Consider the following 22,785-nt stretch of genomic DNA (forward strand, 5'->3'; position numbering starts at 1 on the left):
GGATGTAGCATTTCAAACTCACCCCTGAAAATCAACTTGATTGTTTCAACACCTTATTCCCATTATGGACTTCAATTGAGCTGACAAAACGAGGGGGTTGGTTACTTTTGGACACCCTGTCTCTAATTACGTATTGATTGTCTAATTCACATATCATTTAGCTTATTTGGAAATACATGGACTTTGTAGAATATACACCCTATTTGATATTTCACTAATTACTACTTTTCATTCAAGAAGGCTAGCATGCTAAACCTATGGTATTAACTTAGTGTTAATACCTATGGTTAAAACCTATGGTTCTAAAATGTAATCATGGTTTTGAGAACTTAAAGAACTACAGCTCTTCGTGTAAAGATGTGGTGGTAAATAACTCTGGCAACAGGCTGAGACAACGGGCCTCATTACACGGTAGGCGGTGAACCATAGCGCAATTAGCACCATGGTTCATGCCGGTAAAATACCGGCACCGCCTTGGTGGAAAGGGGAATTACGGCCCCATTCCAAGGTTGGAGGGGCGGTAATTCCGCCTTCCACCATTGCCCTTCCCCATTCCCATTTTTGCCCCATAGGGCATAATGGGAATGGGGAAGGCGCTAATTACGGCACTGGAAATTGCAGTACCGTAATTAGCTCCCTGGGTCCCTTTGCGGGTTGGTTTTTAACGCCTGCAAAAAGCAGGCGTTAAAATCCCCAACCCGCAAAGGGACCTCGTAGTAAGGCGGTAAGGATTTACTGGTACCGGTAAAATACCGGTACCGGTAAACCCTTACCGCCTAACGTGTAATGAGGCCCAACATCTCATTAATATACGAGGAATGAACCTAGTAGCAAGCGCTTCTTGGATGAGCTGGTTGTTTGCAGAGAGGGATGTGTGCACCCTGAGTAACTGGCCATTACATGCCAAAGCAAAAAAGTAATGGAAACAATGGCCCTTCGGTCTGACTCATAAACATCGCTTTGACTTAGAAGTTAGGAAGCGTAAAGCCGCAATGAGGCAAGAACTAAGGAAGGCGAATGCGAAATTATCCCTGAAATCTGAGGATCGATTTGATGAACTCAGACGCATAAGCCAAAGATACATACATTTGCATCAAGTGTACAAGGTCCAAACGTACATCATATCTAATCAAAAGATGGTGAATGTAGTACTCTTGAGAGATAATAGAGGTATTTGGGGACTTTTAAATGGACAGGTCTCAGCACAGCCTCTATAACAAGCCAACAGATTTTTGGAATCTGTAATCTGTCTGGTGTCAGCATTTTGCAAAGCTTTACGCTAACACAGAAGAAAAAGAAAAAATAAAGCTTATTGTGCCTGTTGATTCTTGGGACATTAACTTTGAACTTGATTACTTAGAAACAACTCAAAATAATCAAAATGTCTGGGGCCTGTGGGCCTGATGGCATATGCAACGTAGTAATGCAAGGCAATACCAAACTATGGGCGAACATTTTGTTAACATTATTCACCCAAGTAGTAAGAGCGGGACGGATACCTGATTCATGGTGCAAGTCAATTGTAGTCCCCTTCTATAAAAAGGGGGATCGTAATTCTCCCATGAGCAATAGACCGATTTCCCTGATTGATACTACAAGTAAAGTACTAGCATCTTTTGGCCTTAAAGACTTGACTCAGTAGCTGAGAGGACGTAGAGGCTTAGTATTTATCAAACAGGCTTCCGCAGAAATATGGGAACATACCTACATGGCTTGGTCTACACCTTATGTCAACTTAAATCCCTCACCCCTAAGGGCCATTCCCTATTTTCAGCCAGTCTGGCCAATTGGGGTATCCCCTTCGCATTGTGGAATATGTTGTTGCTCTTCCTCATAGATAACAGCGTGGGAATACATCCAGACTTGGATGGTGCTCTTTCTAGGGAATTTAAGGTCAGTTCAGGTTTAAGGCAGGGGTGCGTTCTCGCCCTGCCTGTTTATATATCTCAGATCTTCAGCAAGACCTGCATGAATGCAATCTTCCTCCGCCCCTGATAGGTCAGCTGGTGGTAGGCTGGATGTCATATGCAGATGATGTCATTCTGCTTGACTCCACTCCTATTGGGCTACATAGGAGTCTAGACTATGCGCAGTTTATCACCAGAGAGAACAGGCAGGAGATACATCCTAGTAAATCTAGGATCTTAGTGTTCAATAGGAAGCGCAACATCATATTCCATAGATGGTTCTTAAACAATAAAACAATTGAAGAGGTGGATCAACTCAGTTATTTGGGTTTTGCCTTCACTTATTAGAACCAACTCTGCGTACTTAAGGAAAGACTTTCACTGAAGAATCCGTCCTTCATAACGCAAATGAAAATGATACAAGTTAAACGCTGTTGTTTCTATTTACGGCCTTTATAAATCAAAAGTCATTCTGTATGTCATACATGGTCTTGAATTGTCAGATATTAAAGATAGAAAATGGCTACGTGTCATTGAAGGGAAACTGTTGGTAGCAGTATTGGGATTACCAGAATCCTTGCCTATGGCCCTACGGAAATTAGAGCTGGGTCTAAGATCATACTGGTACACATATAAATGGAGCACATTGATTGTATATTTAAAAATGAAGAGAAAGGGGGAAATTCTTTACTTACGAGATTAGGGGAGGTCGCACAAAAAAGGTGCTTACTCTGTTACAATTTACAACGTGTTGTGAGTGTGATTTATCTGAAGTGTGCATTGATTTGCAACAGGTGGAATTCAATCCTGTATTGATAAGAAAGAAGTTAAGAGAGTGGGGAAAATATAGAAACTTGTGAATCTTTGTCAAACCTGAAACTCTATAAAGAGTATGTGAACTGTTGTCAGGACAAAGAGCTCCTATGGCTTACATTATAAAATTCCACTCGCCTGTTTACATATCATGGTTTATGACCGTCAGATTACACCTATTGCATGCTTTAGAAGTGACAGGACCCCGTATAAGAATCCCCGCAAACAGCGTAATTGTAGGATTTGCAAAGGAAACAAACCGGAAACCCTGCACCATTTGATCCTAGAGTGCCTTCTCATATACAAAGAAGACTATATTATTTAGAAAGATGTATACACTCAAGCTCGTGGCTCATTGGGAACAATTTATGGAATAGACTAATGAATGGAAGACAGCTCTCTCTCTTGATTCCACTCGTATTTTTAGGTTTTTAAGAGAAATGTTTACCCTTTTGGGGGAGGTTGGCTCATAAGTCTGCCTTAGAACCCAAGAGTCCCGGTGTGTAGTTGGTCGCTCTAGCTGCTTGCACAATGTCACTTTAGCTGGTCACTTTATCTGCTTGCATAATGTAACTTTGGCTGGTCACTCTAGCTGCTTGCATAATATCACTTTAGCTGGTCACTCTAGCTGCTTGCATAATGTCACTTTAGCTGGTCACTCTAGCTGCTTGTATAGTGTTACTTAAGCTGGTAGCTTTAGTTGCTTGCATAATGTCTCTTTAGCTGGTCACTCTAGCTGCCTGCATAATGTTTTTTTAGCTGGCCACTCTAGCTGCTTGCATAAAGTCACTTTTGCTGGTCACTTTATCTGCTTGCATAATGTAACTATGACTGGTCACTCTAGCTGCTTGCATAATATCACTTTAGTTGGTCACTTTAGCTGCTTGCATAATATCACTTTAGCTGGTCACTATAGCTCTTTGCATAATGTCACTTTAGCTGGTCACTCTAGCTGCTTGCATAATGTCACTTTAGCAGGTCACTCTAGCTGCTTGCATAGTGTCACTGTAGCTGGTCACTCTCGCTGCTTGCATAATGTCACTTTAGCTGGTCGCTTTAGCTGCTTGCATAATGTCACTTAGGGCGCAATGATGATTTCTATTCTTTTAATACCTCATCATGTCGTGGTTTCTGAGGAAATGTTTAGCGGTTTATGGTTTTTATGACATTTTTTTATATTGATACGTGTTGTGTATTTTGTTTCTTTTTTTCTATTAATTGGTTTGTGAAAGGTTTAAATTGTAAATAGGAACACAATCAATGAAGGTATTGTCAAGTTTGCGTCATGTTCCCCACTGTCCGCCATCATTGTATTTGTTATTTATGTCTCCTCTGTCAGTTGATCGGTTGTGGGAATTAGTGCACGTGTTTTTCATGCAACCCCTCTGTGAAGCGCTCAATTGCCTTTTGGTAGGTTCCTGCTACTTTACGTTCTGAATATGAATAAATAACCAAATAAATGATTGTAAGAACTGTCTGTTTGTGCAGAGTGGGCCACTCTCAAGCAACAGAGCTGTTAGGAAAGGGATTGCAGAAAGTAAAGGAGAGAGGAACACTCATGAAATGGCAGCATTAGAGCAGAGCTAGAAAAAAAGACAGAAAAGTGGAGAAAATAAAGGGAATCAAATAAAGAAGGAAGCTGCCTAAAATGGCAAATGAAGGGAGAAACAGATGAGAAGAGAGAAAACCCTGCAGGAAGAGACAAGAAAAAAAGAAAACGGGGTGAGAAAAGGACAAAGATTAAATGGAGACAGAAAGCTGGAAAGACAGTAAAAAGGAGAGAGAGAGGAAAGAGATGGAAGGAAAGGTATAATGACAAAAAATCGCCATGCTCGATAAAAAGCAGAAAAAGGGAAGAAATAAAGAATAAAAGCAGAGAAATTCAGACACTGAAAGAGGGGCAATACAAATGACACTAGGAATTTGGGGATTTGGGTCTGACACCCATATTTTAAAGGGAACACAATATTCTCAAATCTATACACAAAAACAATGTTAGTGTTGCTCCCCCTCCAGGATCAGACCTATAAAGTTACTATTGGCATCAGTGTCTGACTCTAAAGTGGCGTGGGGGCGGTGAAGAAATGGCAGAGTCATACAATGAAAGAGCAGGTGTGTACTAATTCATCACGTTTATTTTTACAAGCAATCAAAGACCCACAAAACAAATAGTAAAAGGATATTGCACGCAGCCTCAGGGTTCCATAGCTTTATATATGGGATAAAGTACCCCTACCATACGTTATAAGGACATTGCAAGTTACAGAGGAGTACCTTGACCAAAATAGGGTTCCTTTATAAGGCCACAGAACTTCGAGGTGACTCGCTACGGTAGAGAGTATTTTATTCCTTATAATACATGGCCACGCACTGCCATTCCCTTTAATACCTTGCCGCTTGCATAATATAATGTAAGAGCTCTTCCATTTGCTGATCCATAAAATCAATATAGTATCTGTTTGGATTTAAAAAAGCGAATATGCAGCGTTAAATGTATATATATATATGCTCATCCTTTGTGCATAGACTTGCATAATAGCCTGCACTTAAGGGGCTAAGATAAGTAAGAACATGCAGCTTCTTACTCTCTTGTGTCAAACTTCAGCAGTGTATAAATTAAACTGTTTACTATAAACTGTTCCTTTGCAGTTAATCGCTGCAAAGTGTCAGAGAAAACGAATTCACAAGCAAGGACTTTGAAAAGCTTGTAATGTGTAAGAAGAAGAAGTCTTCTGCATGCGCAGAATGACCAGTGGTGACACGTTCGGAGTGCCACAGACAACTGGATTCAACCTTCCAGTTCTCCCCTTATATTCGCATTACATGCCCCCAGGCATGTCTGCTTCCAGGGGCTACCAGCCCCTCTGGCCACCGCTGGCGCTGATGGCCATTCACACCTAGGGGTGGCCTTTTGGCCCAGGAGGATAGCTCAGGGGCAACACGCTTGGCTTTGAAGCAAGACAATGCAGAGCAACACAGGTTCGATCCCTGGGTCCGCGTTTAGAACCTCTGGGTTTTAAGCGAAATTATAAATAACCAATAAAATAAATAAATAAAATAATATTTTTAATTAACTGCTGCAGGGACAGCTGAATGCTGACCTTTGCTGACTCAAGCAGCAGGCTTAGTGATGTCACAACTGAAGTGTAATATCTGATTACAGAGCAATTGTGATGTAATTTTCTTATTATAGGTCAGGTGTGATGCCTCAACAAGCCTGTAATAAGAACATTATTTCCAGCTTTTATATGGATATTGCAGGATGCAATGTATTATAAAGGTATTAAGACAGTGGCCTATTCTCTATAAGGTCAAAAAATTCCTTGGTGACTTGAAACAGAATTAACCAAAAAGTTCAACATTAAAAGACTGAGGCAACCGTTCCGGTATTCGTAGCGGCGAACTGACACACAAATGCCTGCAGCAAGCACTCAACCCATTGAGCTATCTCACTGACGAGCACTCAACCCATTGAGGTATCTCACTGGCGTATTATCTTACAAACTCCCAGACACGGGCAGGCACTGCTGAGCACTGGCAGTTTGACTCCTTTTGTCTGATGTCCCAATTATCACCAAGAGCAACGCTGCTCGGGTCACCCACTCGTTCCCAGGCTCTGAGCACCTGGCCTGTGCCTCCTTCCTTTGGAGAAAAAAAAGTCATTGTGGCCTTTCCATAAATCTCACGCGCGCAAACTCCATTAAACCTCGTCCATCCTTGACCGCTCCCCTACATCAAAGCTTTGAGCGGGGTAGGAGATGCCAGCTCTTCAGGGAACTGCGGGACACGCTGCCAGGCGTGGGCACCGCTTTCTGCAAACAGAGCTCGGGTGGAAACTGCCGAGGCGCTCTAATGCATGATGTGTCCTGGGCAAGGCGGAAGAACGCGCCCCATCGCCTGCCATACATCTCAGGAGGGTCAAAAAACAGCACATGCTGAGCGGCCGCCCCCCGAAGTAGGGTGAGACGAGTATATGCTGCCTTGCTAACTTTCCTTGTTTGGCTAATTAATTAGAAAAGGTCCTTTTATATAATGAGGCTCATCATTAGGATGGCAATACTGGAAACGAGTACGGGCTCGAACATTCAGACACGGGCCGGCTTTAAACATGGCCGTCCAGAAATGAGGTACAAATACAAATGGCGGCCAAGGATCTGTTGCTGCGGCAGCACCGCTTAGAAGCAATGCAGGATACCGGGTGATCAGTGTCCTCTCTTTAATTAAAATCTAGCAAATGACCCACCGCAGCCAGCATACTGAGCATACTCCCACCCCACACTTCTATCAACAACCACTCTCTCAAGCGATGCTTCACCTTCCACGGCCTGCCCTTACAGCTAAACTGCACCCGTCCAGACCCATCACAAAGAACAAAGAGTTTTCGTATCGGCTGCATTGAGGGAACGGGAATATCCGACGTGTACCCAATACCACTCGAGATTTTTCCACATCTGCCTTTCCTGCTATCCGACTAACACCCCCTAGACCATCAGTCTTTCTTACGGACCATGCACATCGAGGCCAATATTACTGGCAGAAGGGCACTATATAAGGACGTGTTCGTGGTGGGGCCCTAGGGTTGGAACCGTCCTTGCTAAGCTCTGTTAGTTATTACGATATCTGTATTGCTGTGCGCTGTATTGCAAAACGGTGTGGAAAATCAAAACTGCGAGGTGTCCATGATAATCCCTGATCGCACGATATAGGAACACTTACCTTGACTTACCTTACACAAGCAATGAACCCTGGTGTGGGAGAGCATTAACGGACAGGGAATGACCCGGGACTTGAGTGACCCGCAATGTGGGCCTCAGGCCATTCCCTAACCAGTAATGCCCTCTCACAGAGGGCTTTATTGCTATTAACTCCCAGCATGCTTTCCGGGGTACTAATAGTGTTTTATTATAGGTGGAGAAACAGTGCGGTTACCGTTTATCCACTTAATAAAAAACTACAAAACACAATGGCCTCAGTGGACGTAGGGAGAAGGGAAGAACAGGTAGTTCCTTCTCCCTAATTTAGAGGTCCTGTGAGTTCTGAATGCAATGAGTTGTGAATTATTTCTAGCAGTAGCTCGAAGTCCCAGTGATGGTCCACACAATACAACCTAATGGCAGAAATGTGAGGCTATATAACACGGACAACTTTTTGGAGCTCCATAGTGAATCTTGCATTACCATTGCTGGGTCTTTGCCTATTTTGGGGATTTACGTACAATAGTTTCCATCAAGATTAGGTGCCTGATTATGATGGGCCTGTTTCTGCTACTGCACCATTCAAAATACAAAAAGCTGGTTCTTCAACTGCACCATTCATAATGCAAGAAGCCTGGTTCTTCAACTGAATCGTTCATATTCTAAGTAACACAGGTCTTCAACTGCACCCACCATTCATAATCTAAAACATGCACGTCTGCAACTGCACGATTCATAATCTAAAAAACACAGGTGTTCAACTGCACAACTCATAATCAGAGAAGCATAGGTATTCAATTGCACCATTCATAATATAAGAGACACAGGTCTTTAACTGCCTCCTTCATAATCTATGAAGCGTGGTTATTCAACTACACCATTGATAACATAAGTAGCACGGTTCTTCAACCTGGCCATTTGTAATCTAAGAAGCACAGGGGCTCAACTGCACCAATCATAATCTAAGAAGCATAGGTCTTTCATTGCTCCATTTGTAATCTAAGAAACACTGCCACTCAACTGCACAGTTCGCAATCTATGAAGTGTGGTTCATCAACTGCACCATGCATAATCTAAGAAGCAGGGTTCTTCAACTGCACCATTGCAGGGAAGCCCCTCAATGTTCACACCATAAAAAACACAACACACTAGGGAAAAAGGCCAAGCACACCTCTTGCTAGGAAAACAAGGTTTATTTCCGTAGAAAAAGAAAGACGCGGCCGCAAAGAATTCTGCTGCCACGGAGCACTCTGACGGAACCAACATGGACAATAGTTTATAAAGGAGCAAAGCATCACAACTGATGTACATTGCAGTGGTTACTGATCAACAGAGCTGGTTGGTGCGACCCTATACATAGGAGGCCTGCACCATATGGGATGCCAGGTATTGGTCCCAGCTTCTTCTGTCCATCTTCTTCCATGTGTGCATGGCATCGGGTGTGAGGACGCTAAATTGGCAATTGTAAGCATTCCCTATCTGTGGCCTAACATGCAACTGGTACTGCAGACATGGGCGCAGAGGATACTCTCGAGGTCATGATAACTCTAATACCCCAGCTTGATCACTGACACATCAGCGCTGGTCCAGCTCCCCCCCAGGCTTAAATGTGTTACTTTGCCTCTCTGGCACCTCGCAGCACAAATCACAGAGGTCCACAATATTCGGCATTGATCTTTCTGATAAATTGGCGTTCTAACAATTTTATGGTCGGTGGTCCGGGACTGACTGGCACTCTGGAATACTGGCATTTTGGCACGGGGCACTATAATTTAAGGTTTGGGTTGTAGAGGTCAAAGGCTCATGCCCTCCTTTTTATGGGATAACTTTCTACAGGGAGATCCCAGTCCCCATCATGGCCTTGCACGGTGCATTCCTTCTGGGATACAAATGCTAGTAGTATGAGACAATGAGAGTTTTTATGAGTGTGCCCAAGTTCGGATTTTCTCACTGCTATCTATGCTACAACCCGACCCTGCACGCACATGTCTAGCCCCATGCTCTGGGCCTGGGCCTACGGTCCTGGCTGCAGCGCGGCACCAGACCTCAATTCCAAAATGGCAGCTAGGTTTCTAAAAAGGCATTTTAATCTTAGCACAACCTACACTTAAGCAAATGATATTTACCCATGAGACAGCTTCTATCAAGGCCTTCTCCCCTCCATAGCCTTCCAAGATATCTATAACACGCTCACAGGTCTCCACCTCATCCAGAACCTCTTGGGGACCTGGGATGACCATCCCTGCTTCCCAACATTTCCCCTTTTCATTAATCCCACATTATTGAACTTCCATGCAAGCCTCTCTCTATCCTTCTTCTTTATTTTCTCACTTTCCAACCTCTCTGCTCCCACATATGGCGGAGTTCACTCCTTAGGTTCCCCTGCTCTGCACACGCACTGTATACTTTCCCCTGCCTGTGTGGTCTAGCACTTTGAAACGTCTCTTGCGCTAGATGGGATTACCAATAAAGATCTCAGACCAAATAGTTAGACAGACAAAAAAAGATGGCAAAGTACTACTTTATTCTCAATTTAATAAAGCAGGGCAAACTGGCAGACATCGGACCGATGCTTGCACACTCACACACAGACTTGATTACACCAAGGTTTTATACCCCAATATGCATTATCTATGACTTCATCCTATGTGACAAACTGTAAAACCTACTGAAGGGATTGGTTAGGGGAACATATCTACTTATAGAATACATATGGGTTAGTACTTCATTGGCTGTCTCTTATCTGGAAGGCATGCCTCAATCTACCTCTAAATATGTAGAATACTGATTATAGCGGACAAAATGGCAGCAGATTGGTCTATGCAACATTGTATAGCAGGTTGTCCCATAGATCCACTGATTGGTTCACATTCCCACCCAACCTTGGACTTGTGGCTTGGCTAGTAGCACGTAAGCTAAACGAAACCCAGGTGCTTGAGTCACGTCAGATTACACCCCACTTTTCCAATGAGTCCATCATAGCTCATCGGTCTGACGATGAGCCAAAGTTTCCCATCTGTAGTTGACTTTGTAGCTTGCTTTCTGTTCTGGGACATTGAAGGGAGTGTAAGCACATCACTATCGTCCTTCACAGCTTAATGAATAGCCCTTGTTTCCGACTTCTGAATCACGTGTGAAGAGACCACAAATTTGTCCATTTTGACCTCTTATGTACGGCAATTTGATTCAATTATGCTGAGTGTCATTGCTCCGCATGGCCTCTGGAGACTTGCTCACTCCATCTTGTAGGAGCCCTATCCATTGTTAATTGTCCAATACTTGGCTCTTGCCAATGTTTTCTTCTTTAATCTAAGAGAAATATGTCTCACATCAATGGCTTATCCATCTGCCTCCCTTTGTGTGTTGCAGCTATTCCTGAAATAGCATCCTTGATCCCAGGCCAACATAGACTCCTCTTCGTTTTGCACACAAAGCTAATTCTCCAATGTCTCCTGACTCTGCACCCCTGGTCTGTTTCGGAGGTAGCTGGATTGAATCTTTGCACTAGCCAACATCTATTTTCCTATCATGGCTGTCTTTGCCACGTTATATTTTCCTCTGTAGCAAGCTTCTATATGTCTCATCTATCTTGCGTTACTGCGTATTTACACTTATCAATCAGCAAATTACTTTTTCTTCTTTGTATAGGATCACTTTGTCATTTCATACATGTTTCTCTTCTCACTTCAGTTACATCGTCACTCTTAAGTATTTTCATATCGTTTCTGTATGCCCTTGTATATCATCTTCATGACATCACTGTGCCATCATCAGATTTCACTCAGCACTACATGATGTCCAATGGTGTGTGCTGACATACTTCCACACCATATCCTTCCACTCTCTCTTTGCAAGGATTCATTTGATATGGTTGTCTAAGTGCATATCATCTTTCGTACACTCGATGCAGTATAGGCATAACACATGAAGTCCCATATATAGCCCTTATCCTGCTGTTCCAGTATGAAAGCGGTGATGGGAAGGGAGTTGGGGATAATGCATCCACCTGCTCCTCTACAATACCCACTCTGGTCGAGTCCTTGACCACATTCTCCTCTTCAATCTCCTTTATCTTCTCTTCAAACTGTTGTTTCTTTGGGATCCACATTTTTGTCAGCCCCCCATCAGGAGACCTGCACTCTTTAAATGTTCATCCACACTCCAGGTCAAGTGACAGCATTCTCCCGATGGTGGACAGAATATCAAGCATGCAACATATTTATTATGATCCTTGGGATAGTAAAACTTCATTCCTGCAGGTGCAAGGGTGCTTTTCTTTATATTCTCATGGGTAGTTTCTTCATTGTACATCTGCTCACCAGTTCCAGTGTCTATTTCAATCATTAGCTTCATCCCAATAGTTTTGCTGGCTATCTTCTGGCACTGTCCCAAGATGATCCTTATATGGCAAAATCCTAGCAATACCAACACGAGTACTGCTCTGAGTATTTTAAAAGCATTGACAAGCCAGGTTGGAATCCATGACATTAGAAGTGAGAACCAGTCATCTCCTGCAGTCTCATCAGCTTCATCTTCCATCTTTGTATGCATAGTCATCAGCATAGTTATTGCTTCTGTCAGGGTTCCATTTTCTCCATCATGGGATGGTCTGAACGTACAGTAAGAAGGCCCAACCGTGGCGCACATGCCTCCTTCTATTGCTGTAATTACGTCTAGAACATATCTGTTCTGGAGAGTCATCAGCCTGATGGCTGATGACACAGAGTCTTCAACAAAACCCACATGATGGGATAAGGCAATACAGGTAATATCACCCAAATCTATCCCCCAACTGCCTTTGTCAATTGAAGAATTTTCGGAGCAAAAGTGCAGAGTTTTGCACAACGGAGGCAGTGCACACACAATGTCAGGGGCCTTACCCTTTCAAAGTGCACGTTCTTCCAGATGGCTTTCTAGGCTGGGAAGGTCCACTGGCGCCTCTGCGGTGTTGCTCCTACCAAGGAGTTGAAGAAAAAGCAGGAAAGCAGTTTATGTTCATCTGGAATGTTTTCATAGGCCTTTATTGATTTTGATGAGAAATAGTTCTCCCTCTTCAGTCAGCGAAGAATAAGAGATGTCTTCCTTCTCTGGTGTTCATTCATTTTTGGAAGTTCATCGATATTGATATCACTTTGATGAATCACTAATGCTGGAAGATCTATTAATACAATGGAACATAATCCTCCCCAATTTTTAGGCAACTGCATGTAAGCTCCGGATCCACAGGCACAATATCGGTCCATCAGTATGGCAGTTCCTGCATTCATTCCTGGGACGTTGATTGTCAGTCCACATCTTTGTTCTCTCCAACCAGAAATGAACCTCCATTCTTGTTGCATGTTGTTGCATTCTTTAATGGTATTATGGATATGAGTCCTGCGTCGTTGTCGACCCATGTTAGTAACTTAGAATACTTGGCCCATGATTCTAGGCATCTGTCATTCACTATTTGCACTATGCTTACTGTTTCTTTCTACAATAAGTGTGCAGGGCAAGATAATAGTCCTTCTTCCCATTCAGTACTGGTGGCAACACACCCATATACCAATAGCTGAGGTCTCTCCCAGCATCCTGGCTCTCCTGATCTTTCAGTCATATCTGAGCAATCCATCCTCTTCCTCTCGACAATATTTATTATTTCTCCAATCTGGGATGGATACATACATTTTTTGCTTGACCACCCTATCCCACTTTCCATCCTTTTTGTCTTTACATAAGTATCTTCAAATGGATATGTTCATCTTGATCATCATTGTAATGTTGCCTATTTTCCTTCTAATTGCCCTCTGGTTGTATACGCTGCTAGATGACTGAGACATATTGCATCATGTGCAGGCATCTCTTTGGCAATAAATGTCCTGGCTGCGTTCATGGAATATGGTATTAAGGAATAGCATGAAATGGCATTTTGAGCCCGCTCTACTCATTTATGTTAATTTGTTGGGATTTAGTTGCCAACAGGCCGCAGTCACTAATGAGCACATGTGTCAATTTTTGCTTCTTTCCCATCCCTCCCCACTATCGCTGATGGTATGTATGCTTGTACCTTGTTTTTTCATGATATGATGTCTAATGACCTTCAAATATTTGGTTTTTCACTAACATGATAATGACTCATTATTTTGTTTAAAATTCCTCTCTTTTATGTTAACAATTTTTCATGTATGAATATTGCTATACACATTCAATGTACTATATCACTAACAGCCTTGAAAAAGACAAGTAGTCGAAACACGTGTTGGCTGTTTCAACAAAGAATTAAAGAATTTAATAAGGACATTAAATCAAGTGTTGATACATAATTTATTGTTTAACTGAGGGAAATAGCGCATTTAACTTATAGCAACCATCACTTTTTCTGCTCTATAGTTTAGGTTTTACATAGGTTATGAGCCACACTGCTGACCCATACAAATGTAATGGCTCGTCCCAGCACAATAGCGAACATACAAAACCTACCTCAATTTACATTGTTATTATAATAGCTAACATAAGATGAAATGTGCTTCTCTTCTTTCTGCTCTGGTACGTTGAAATATTGCTCCTTGGGACTATCTAAAATGTTGCAAGATAACTGCAAGTCTCTCTATTACTTGTTCAACGTTGAAAGATATTGGTCTCCTATTTAAAGTGCTGCTGTGCTTTTCATTTTCCTTTTCTTTGCTCTTGGCAATTGAATGAGTCTGCATGCACAGAACTTCTCGCTTGCTTCACTGTTGGTAGTTGCAGGGAGGGTCATGGTTTCTCCTTTATATGGTTTGATATCCTGCAAATGCAGCCAGACTCTTCTTCCTTTTAACTTGGCAGCTGTAGTAACTTCTTCCAGCTCATATGGTCCTTCAAAACTGGGCGTATTTCAAGTGGGTACAAACCTTCATACCAGCACCTGGTCCCCTGGGTATAGGCTGGTTGTTTTAACAAATCTTCTGCTTCAATGTATTGACCATCTTTGTCGCTTCTCTTGAACCCTCCCTCCGGTTCTTGGCCCGTTGAGACATTAAAGAAACACCTATAGTCATTGTTGTTAGGTAATCATACATCACATCACCTAGTGTCTTCGCTACACTATGGGCATCCGTTTTTAACCTAGTTGTAGGAACAAGGGGGTTTCTCATGTGGCATCCAGTTACCAACTCATGAGGATTTAGATGGTGATCTGAGCCAGGCGAGTTTCTCAGGGCATATAAGGCAAGGGGTAGGCAATGGAGCCATCCCTTCTTTAGAGTTATCTTTATTTTTGCAATCCTTTCCTTCAATAATTCATTTAATCTTTCACAGATGCCATTCTCGTGTGGATGATATGCTGAGGAAAATGTATGCTTAATACCTAATAGAAGAACTATTTATTCAGACAGTTAATTTACAAAATGCAGCCATTGTCAGACCACAAAACCTTGCATAAACCCTATCTTGGAAACAACTCACGCACAAGGAACTTGGCAGTGCACGTGGCATCAGGGTGTGTGCATGGACCTGCCTCGATCCATATAGAAAAATGACATACCACAACCAGCATATATCTGTAGCCGTTGAATGTAATCCATATGTCGGTGCTGAAATGGGCCATTGGGAATAGGAATTGCTCCTCTTACTGTTCGCCAAGTGTGCCCTGCAGTAAATTCTTGGCACACAATGCAATTTACAATAAACTGTACCACATGCTCTAACAGATTTGTCGAGAACCACTCTTCTGTAATTGTAGCAGCTAGACTCTCTCGAGTCATATGCATGGGGTAGTGGAGCTGCTCCAATGCTACCCTCAATAATGCTAGAGGCATAACTGGCTTTCCAGTGCTACACAGTCTCCCAATTGCTTCAGTGGGGGATAAAGAACACCCTTGCTTTTTCCATAAATCATCTTCTTCTTGTGCTGCTCGACCTGGCATCTCAATTAACTGGACAATAGGCAGCATGTTAAAGACCTCCTTTACCAACATGCATCGTCCTGTCATCTGTTTAACATTTTTTATTTCAAAATTAGAAATGGGTGGGAAATAGCTTCCCAGTCCGCGCCTTCGTTTCCACAGGAAATTACGTCTTCTCTTTTAGTATGCGTTGCACATTTTATGCTTGCTAGAGTCAATGGGATTACTAGTGCTTCAATAGGTTTAACCAATAGGGCTACATGTTGCACTGGAGTGCCGTGTGCTTGGAGGAAGCCCCACCTTTTCCAGCGTGACAAACCTGCGTGTACAGTTGACGTCAGATAGGCGGAGTGAGAGTACACCGTCACTGCTTCATATTCGAATCTCTAAAGAGCGCTGATAAGTGCCACTAATTATGCAGCCTATGCTGAGTAATGCAAAGGCAATCTCGCACTTGTCATTACCTCAAATTCACCCTCTCGGTTCAGCTTTACTACCGCTGATCCAGTATGCCTTCCACCAGTCGTTTGGTCAATTTTCGAAGAACCATCAATAGAAAGAACCCCCCTCCAAGAGCATTTTCTCTAGCTTGAGGAATATCATCATAATCTTCAGTATACATTGTATATAATCATTGTGCCCTACTGGTTCAACTATGAACATTGCTGGATTCACTGTCTTACATCTGAGAATTTCTAATTGCAGGATTCAATATAATGTCCTTGTATATTGATGCTTGTTTTGTGGTCAATGTATTCTATTCTATTCAATAGAGTTTTTATATTGCGCCTACATGCCCAAAGGCCTCAGGGCACCCACAAGACAATACAACAAAAAAAGATGTCCACAATGAATAAAGAGTATGTACTAAACTCACTCCAGTCCTTCATCGAATAGAAAGGTTTTTAAACCTTTTTTTTTTTAATTGAGCAATGGAAAGGATGGATCTGAGCCTACAGGGCAACGTATTCCATGTCACAGGAGCCCAAAAGTCAAAACTGGCACCTCCCACACTCTTCAAGGAGAACCTGGGTTGTGTCAGTAAGCTATCTTTATTTGATTGCCAAGTGCATCTACAGGGGGTTCTCTTAATCCGAGAGCAGAGATAAGATGCAGCAGCATTGTACATGCATTTGTACACAATACATGAAGCCTTAAAGTGCATTCTCTTGGAGATTAGGAGCCAATGTAACTTTCAACATGCTTTGCCTAAAAATGAGCTCTACAGCCTAACGCAGACTGCTCTGACAGCTCCAGTTTTTTCATATTTGCCTGGAAAGTTCCAACCAGAAGGCCATTGTAGTAGTCTTATTTGGTATTAATTGTGGCTGCTGCAATCAGGGCCTTATTGTTTTAGGACAGGTAGGGGTAAATTTGCCACAGGAGATGAGTCATGTCTGCACACGAAGAACTCAAATGTGAAACGTGTTTTTTAAAGGTTAGCTGAGAATGCAAATACATTCCTAATGTTTTTACATGATTCAAGGTAGGCATATTGTGGCCCTCAATCAGAAAACCTTGATATTGGGTGTCAAGTGTTTTAAGTTCCGAGCCAGTACTAAGGATAATGATTTTGGTTTTGTTATCATTTAGAGCAAGAGAATGTTTAGCCCTCTGAGTCTTAATGTCAGCAAAAATGTCTCTAACTCTTGCAGGATCATCAGAGTATGATCCAGACAACTCTAGGATGATCTGAGAGTCATCTGCATAATTTGCGAACTGAACACCAAGACCCATCAGAAGATCACAAAGAGGTCTAGAATAAATTCTAAATAACAACGGGGACAAACAAGATCCCTGTGGAACCCCACAATTAAGGGAGACAAGTTTGGACTGAAAGCCTTCCTTAGCCACTCTGGACATACTAGGTCAGAGAAAAGATTTGAACCATTTTGCTCCCTTATTTGAACATCTTCCCAGTTTAACCAGCCTTTGAATTAGCATTTCATGATTCACCAAATCAAATGCGGCTGATAAGTCAAGAAGTAAATGTAAGGCTTGCCCACCTTTGTCAATAATTCTGGCACTGTTAGATTTCAGATCAATTAGCGCTGTTTCCATCCCATGGTTCCTTCCAAAGCCTGATTGCCTGAAGCCAGAACTTCATATTGTTCTACAAATTCCTGATATTGTTGATATGCTACTTTATCAATAATTTTTAGAAGGAAAGGAACGTTTGTTTATTAGTCGATAGCTTTGCGGGGTCATTAGGTTCCAGGTTCTCCTTCTTCAGTAGGGGTGTTATCTAAGCCTCCTTTAGACAGTTAGGTATGGAGCCTTCAAAAAATGAACGATTTATGAAGCAGGTAACCCAGTGAACAAAGGAAGGCAAGAGTTTTTTGAAGAGATGGGCCGGAAGGCCATCCCCCTGACAGAAGGTGGGCTTTATGTCATTTACAATGTTAAGAATCTCAGACTCAGAAACATGTTTAAAAGTAAAAGAGGAAGGAGAGTCTATATATTCTGACAAACATACGGCTGGAACAACCGCAGTGAGTTCAGAAATCTTACTTAAACAATCAGAGATTTTTGATTGGTGCAAACTAGTTTTTTGTACGAATCCATCCAGGATTCTTTGACACCAATCATTATTATTAGTTATAGATGTTTCACTAGGCATGCCTTTTAACTCCTGCAAAATATTAAATAGTACTCAGGAGTTTTAATTTAGCAGAGGTAATCCGTTCATTTAAATAGATTTCTTTAGCTCTGAAAATCACTTCCTTGTAACCTTTTGCACCAGCCTTATACATCCTTAAGGTGGAGCTATCAGGGTGTTTTCTCCAACTTCGTTCTTGCATACGCTTCATCCTTCTGGCTTCCAGAATCTCATTAGAAAACCACTGATTATTATTGGATTTCTTTTTTTAAGAAGGAGTAGAGGTGCCAGAACATTAAAAGCATCCTTCATAATGGTCCAAAGGGAATCAGGAAAAACACCAAGTGGTAGGTTTTCCTTCTGAGTTAACCGTTCGGGGGTTATTAAGGTATGAAAATCTTCCAGTGTGACATTCTTGGTGCTCTGCAGTAGGACTGGAGTGAAATCAGAAAGACCATTTTTTAAGGCCGACTAGTAAGAGAGAGATTAAAATGCAGACAATCATGATCAGACCAGATGAGAAAATGTTGTCAATGGGAGAAATGTCCTGATTTTTAGTTAGAATCCAATCTAGAATATTCCCTCCAGAGTGGGTGGCACTTTTTGCATGTTGTAAAAAACCAAGGCTGTCAAAAAAAAAATTACAAAGAAGAAGCACATTGGTCCGATGGATTATATGCCCAGAAATTAAAATCACCAAGAATCAGAGAAGATGATGATTTTAATACCGACCCAAGATTAGGCAATAGTTGTTCCTCAAAAATAGGTGTTGAAATAGGGGGGACGATTAATGATGGATATACTAAGGGCCTAATTCACAGAGCCTTTTCCTATGGGGTTTTGCCATTATAAAACGCTTCTGTGAATTAGGCCCTAAGTGTAGTTGATGGATTTAACACTCATTTTACCAACATGAATTCACAGTGCTCGATAGCAGGTGTGACTGATACAAAAAATGTGAGAGATTCTCTGAATATAACTGCTACACCACCACCTTATGATCCAACTCAGTCTGAATGTAAAATATCATAGCCTTCTGGGGTGACGATTTGAGTAGCATACAGGTTTGCTTCCTGTAACCAAGTTTCTCTAAGTACTACTAAATCCACTCCTGATTCTACTATAAATTCTGTCGAAAGAGTGTATTCAATAATGCTATTTTTACTACAGGAGAATTATTGCCTATGAACACACAATGTGTGGTGAAGTCTGTGTGTTTGTTTGGAAGTAAAAGACAATTCAGGTTCTGAATGTTAACATCATGCTCAGTAACAGAATTGCTGGATATATGACTTCCACCCAGAGAAAGATGAGTTAATCAAGAAGGCAAATTACAAAAAGAGCTACAATCCGATGGAGAATCAGAGAAAGATCTGGCTAATCTTGCTTGCTGTTTTTTTAACTCTGTGCAATGGTTCAAACTTTGACATAGTCATACTATGCCAAGGATACACCTAAGTGGAAATATAATGGCACAATAGAAGTAGATCTTATCTAACAGTGAAACACTAAGGAAAGCTAATATAACAATCACACTAACCAGCAAAAACCAGCCCGATGCCCCCACTCAGATGTGCCTGATCCCGTCAATAAAAGGGCACTAAAACTACAGTACTCCTGGGTAGTGCAGTTTATCTCTACACAAGATTGCGAAGATACATGTTCCGTAGATTTTATGAGCCACACATTTAGCAGCAGGAGATGAATATATAAATATATAGATTATTAAAATCAGTCTAAGCAGCCATAAGATACAAATTAAGCAACAATTTATGAAATTCCTAATAATGATCTAAACGGATATTCTTAAAATGTACTTTTAAGTTTTCTAAAATCACAAATAATGCATGCTCTACAACTAGTGTTACTGAACACCCCATTGTTTCCCTTTAAGCTTTTTTGATCGCGAATACAGCAACAGCTAAAGACTGCTCACAAGGATAATGCCTTTTCATAACTGAATCTAAAATCCCACTATAATAGGCTAATGATTTGTGTCTATGTCCTAATTTGGTTTCTGTGTAAGGACTGCTGTCATTACTTCTCCATTTGAATGAGAACATTAGTAAAGTTCTTCATGATAATCAGGAATTCCCAAAACAGGGGCTGTACTGATTGCCCTTTTTAATTCTTCAAATCCTTCAGTCATCTCATCTGTCAATATTATTTTGCTCTTGTCCACCTGTGCTTCTTTAAGCCCTTTTTAAAGTGGTTGAATATGTGTACTGTAATCGAAAACCCAGGCCCTACAATAGTTACATAGGGCTAGAAATGGTTACATTCCTTCACTGTTTTAGGTTCTGAGGTCTTCCTAATTGCTTCTGCTAACTCTGGTGTCACTTTCCTCCCCTCTTGAAAAATCAATTATCCTATATACAATACCTTTTCCTGACAGTATTGTAGCTTCTCTTTGTCCACTTTATATGCTTTCCCTGAGAGTATAGTCATAAAATTAACTGAATCTTCTCTGCATCTTCCTTCTGTTTCACTACACACCACAATGACATCGACGCATTGGACTATTGCACTTTTGAGCTGAACATTTCCTAAGCAATCAGAAGGACTCTGTTAAAGATTGAAGGGGACTCACAGTACGCCTGGGGCAAACGAGTATGTTTCAGATGGATACTTCTATACGAAAAGGAAGTCAAACCCCGAGAGTCTTCGTGAAGGGGAATTGAAAAGAACACATTCTTTAAATCTATGACAATAACATTTCTAGCCTTATAATGATGTTGCACAATATTGTTGCAGGGTTTGGAATTAAGGGAAATTCAGCTTCGACTATATTGTTTAGGGAGCAAAGGTCCTGTATCAATCTCCACAACCCCCCCATTGATTTTTTCACTGGTTATACAGCCATGTTACATGGAGAATTGGATGGTACCAATATTCTTTGCTTCTTTAAAGTGGAGATGGTCTCAAATATACCTTCATCCACCTCTCTGGATATGGGGTATTGCTTTGCATGTGGCAGAAAGGGCTCCTGGTTTAAGTTTGATTTGTACTGCTCCGACTCCTTTTAATAGACCCACATCATATGGGCTTGTAGTCCATAAAATCTTTGGCACTTTCTCAAAATCTTCTTGGAAAAAGCATGGTTTCTTTTTTACCAGCGCCATTATCTGCAGTATTTCTCTATTCTCTACTTTAATCCAATAAGTGCGACTTGTGAAAAATACTAATTCATCATCTGAGTACTCATGCTTAAACAGCTCCTCGTCTGTCAAATCTGTCAGCCTGTACCCTTAACTGAGGGCTATCAATGTTCTCCATCCTCTTCCCTCTTCATTTGTCCCATGAAGAACCAACCTTTTACCCCATGACCACTGCTGCTTCTAACTCCAAGGGGATATTCTGCCCTTCTTCACCATCCATGGGGATTTCTGGTCTGAACAATAACTCAGGTATTTTTAATAGCCTGATGTTCCACTGTTGCTACAAGCAAGCTTTGTATGACTCCTACAGGTCAAGGTATCCCAGCAGTCTGTTTTTCAAATGCAAATATCCATTCCCAGCCGCTACAGTAAGGGCATGGAGCACTTTAATCAAATTGTTTTTATCCACCTGGGCCCAAGGTACACACTGTGCCCTCCCAGGGCCTTTATGCAGTAATGGCAACTGTGTGCCAAATCCTAGCTTTGCTTTCTGTCCATCACTTCCCTTTTTCAAGGTCACTGCTACCCACCCACGCTGTCCCTCAACTGCGAAGCCCACAAGCTCTCTACACTTGGGGTAGTTTCTTGTCCCTTTTGTTCCTCTTCTTCGTCCTCTAATTCATCCACGGTGTCCCATTCTCCTTCCCGCAAGTCTCTGTCTCCATCTCTGCTCGACCTTACTGTTCCATAACTTACACTCTCCACTCATCACCCTTCTCCATCTCAATGTGCACATCCTTTATTGCCGTGCTGTTGAGCCTAAACAAAATATCTCCAGCGATCCACTCATCCAAGCCACACCCTGGTTTGCTCTCCCCTTCTCTGAGGCCCTTGGTTGTGCCAATTCTGCTTGTGCTGCTTCTAATGACCCGCTCTAAGACTTTCTGCGGGCTTGCTATCCCTCAGTGTTGTAGTGTTAGATGTCATTTGATATGGGGGTGGTGCTGTGGCAGGTGAAGGCACATATGTAAGGTTTGTGTATCCCGTGACTGGGAAGGTGGCGAGTAGGTAAAGCCCTCCTCAGTGCAATAGGGGCTGTGTTCACCCGAGCTTCTCCACCACCCAGTACCAATAACAGCCTGCACCTTCGTCGGAGCCACACCCTGCTCCAAAGAACAGAGAGGAATTCTAAAGGAAAAGGGCTCCTGTACACGAGTGCAGGTTGCACCCTTGGGACTGGTCACTGCAGGTGGATCCAGCCTCGCCAGATATGCAGCCTGGAAGTCTCTGTTTCTCGTGGAAAATCTGGGATCCCGTTGGGTTTACCAAAAATGTAGAGAAGCCTGTCAACGCTAACACTAGAAAAAAAACTCACTAGGGAAAAAGGGCCAGCACACCTCTTGCAAGGAGAACGAGGTGTATTTCCATAGAAAAAAAGAAATGTGCCAGTAAAGAACTTTGCTGCCATGGAGCGCTCTGAGAAAACCAACATGGACGATAGTTTATAAAGGTACAAAGCGTCACAACTGACGTGCATTGCATAGGTTACAGATTCATGTAGCTGGTTGATGCGACACTATGCTTAGGTGGCCTGCTCCACATGGGATGCCAGGTCATTGGTCCCAGCTTCTTCTGTCCATCTTCTTGGACATGGGATTCTTCTTTGCACGTAATCGGGCACAAGGCCTTTAATTGGCAATTATAGGCATTCCCTAAATGTGGCCTAATGTGCACCTGGTACTGCAGACAGGGGCGCAGAGTATACTCTCGAGGTCATGATAACTCTAAAACCCCAGCTCGTTCCCAGAT

Source organism: Ambystoma mexicanum, chromosome 9, assembly GCF_040938575.1.
Source record: "Ambystoma mexicanum isolate Mex_15411 chromosome 9, UKY_AmexF1_1, whole genome shotgun sequence".
NCBI classification, from domain to species: Eukaryota; Metazoa; Chordata; class Amphibia; order Caudata; family Ambystomatidae; genus Ambystoma; species Ambystoma mexicanum.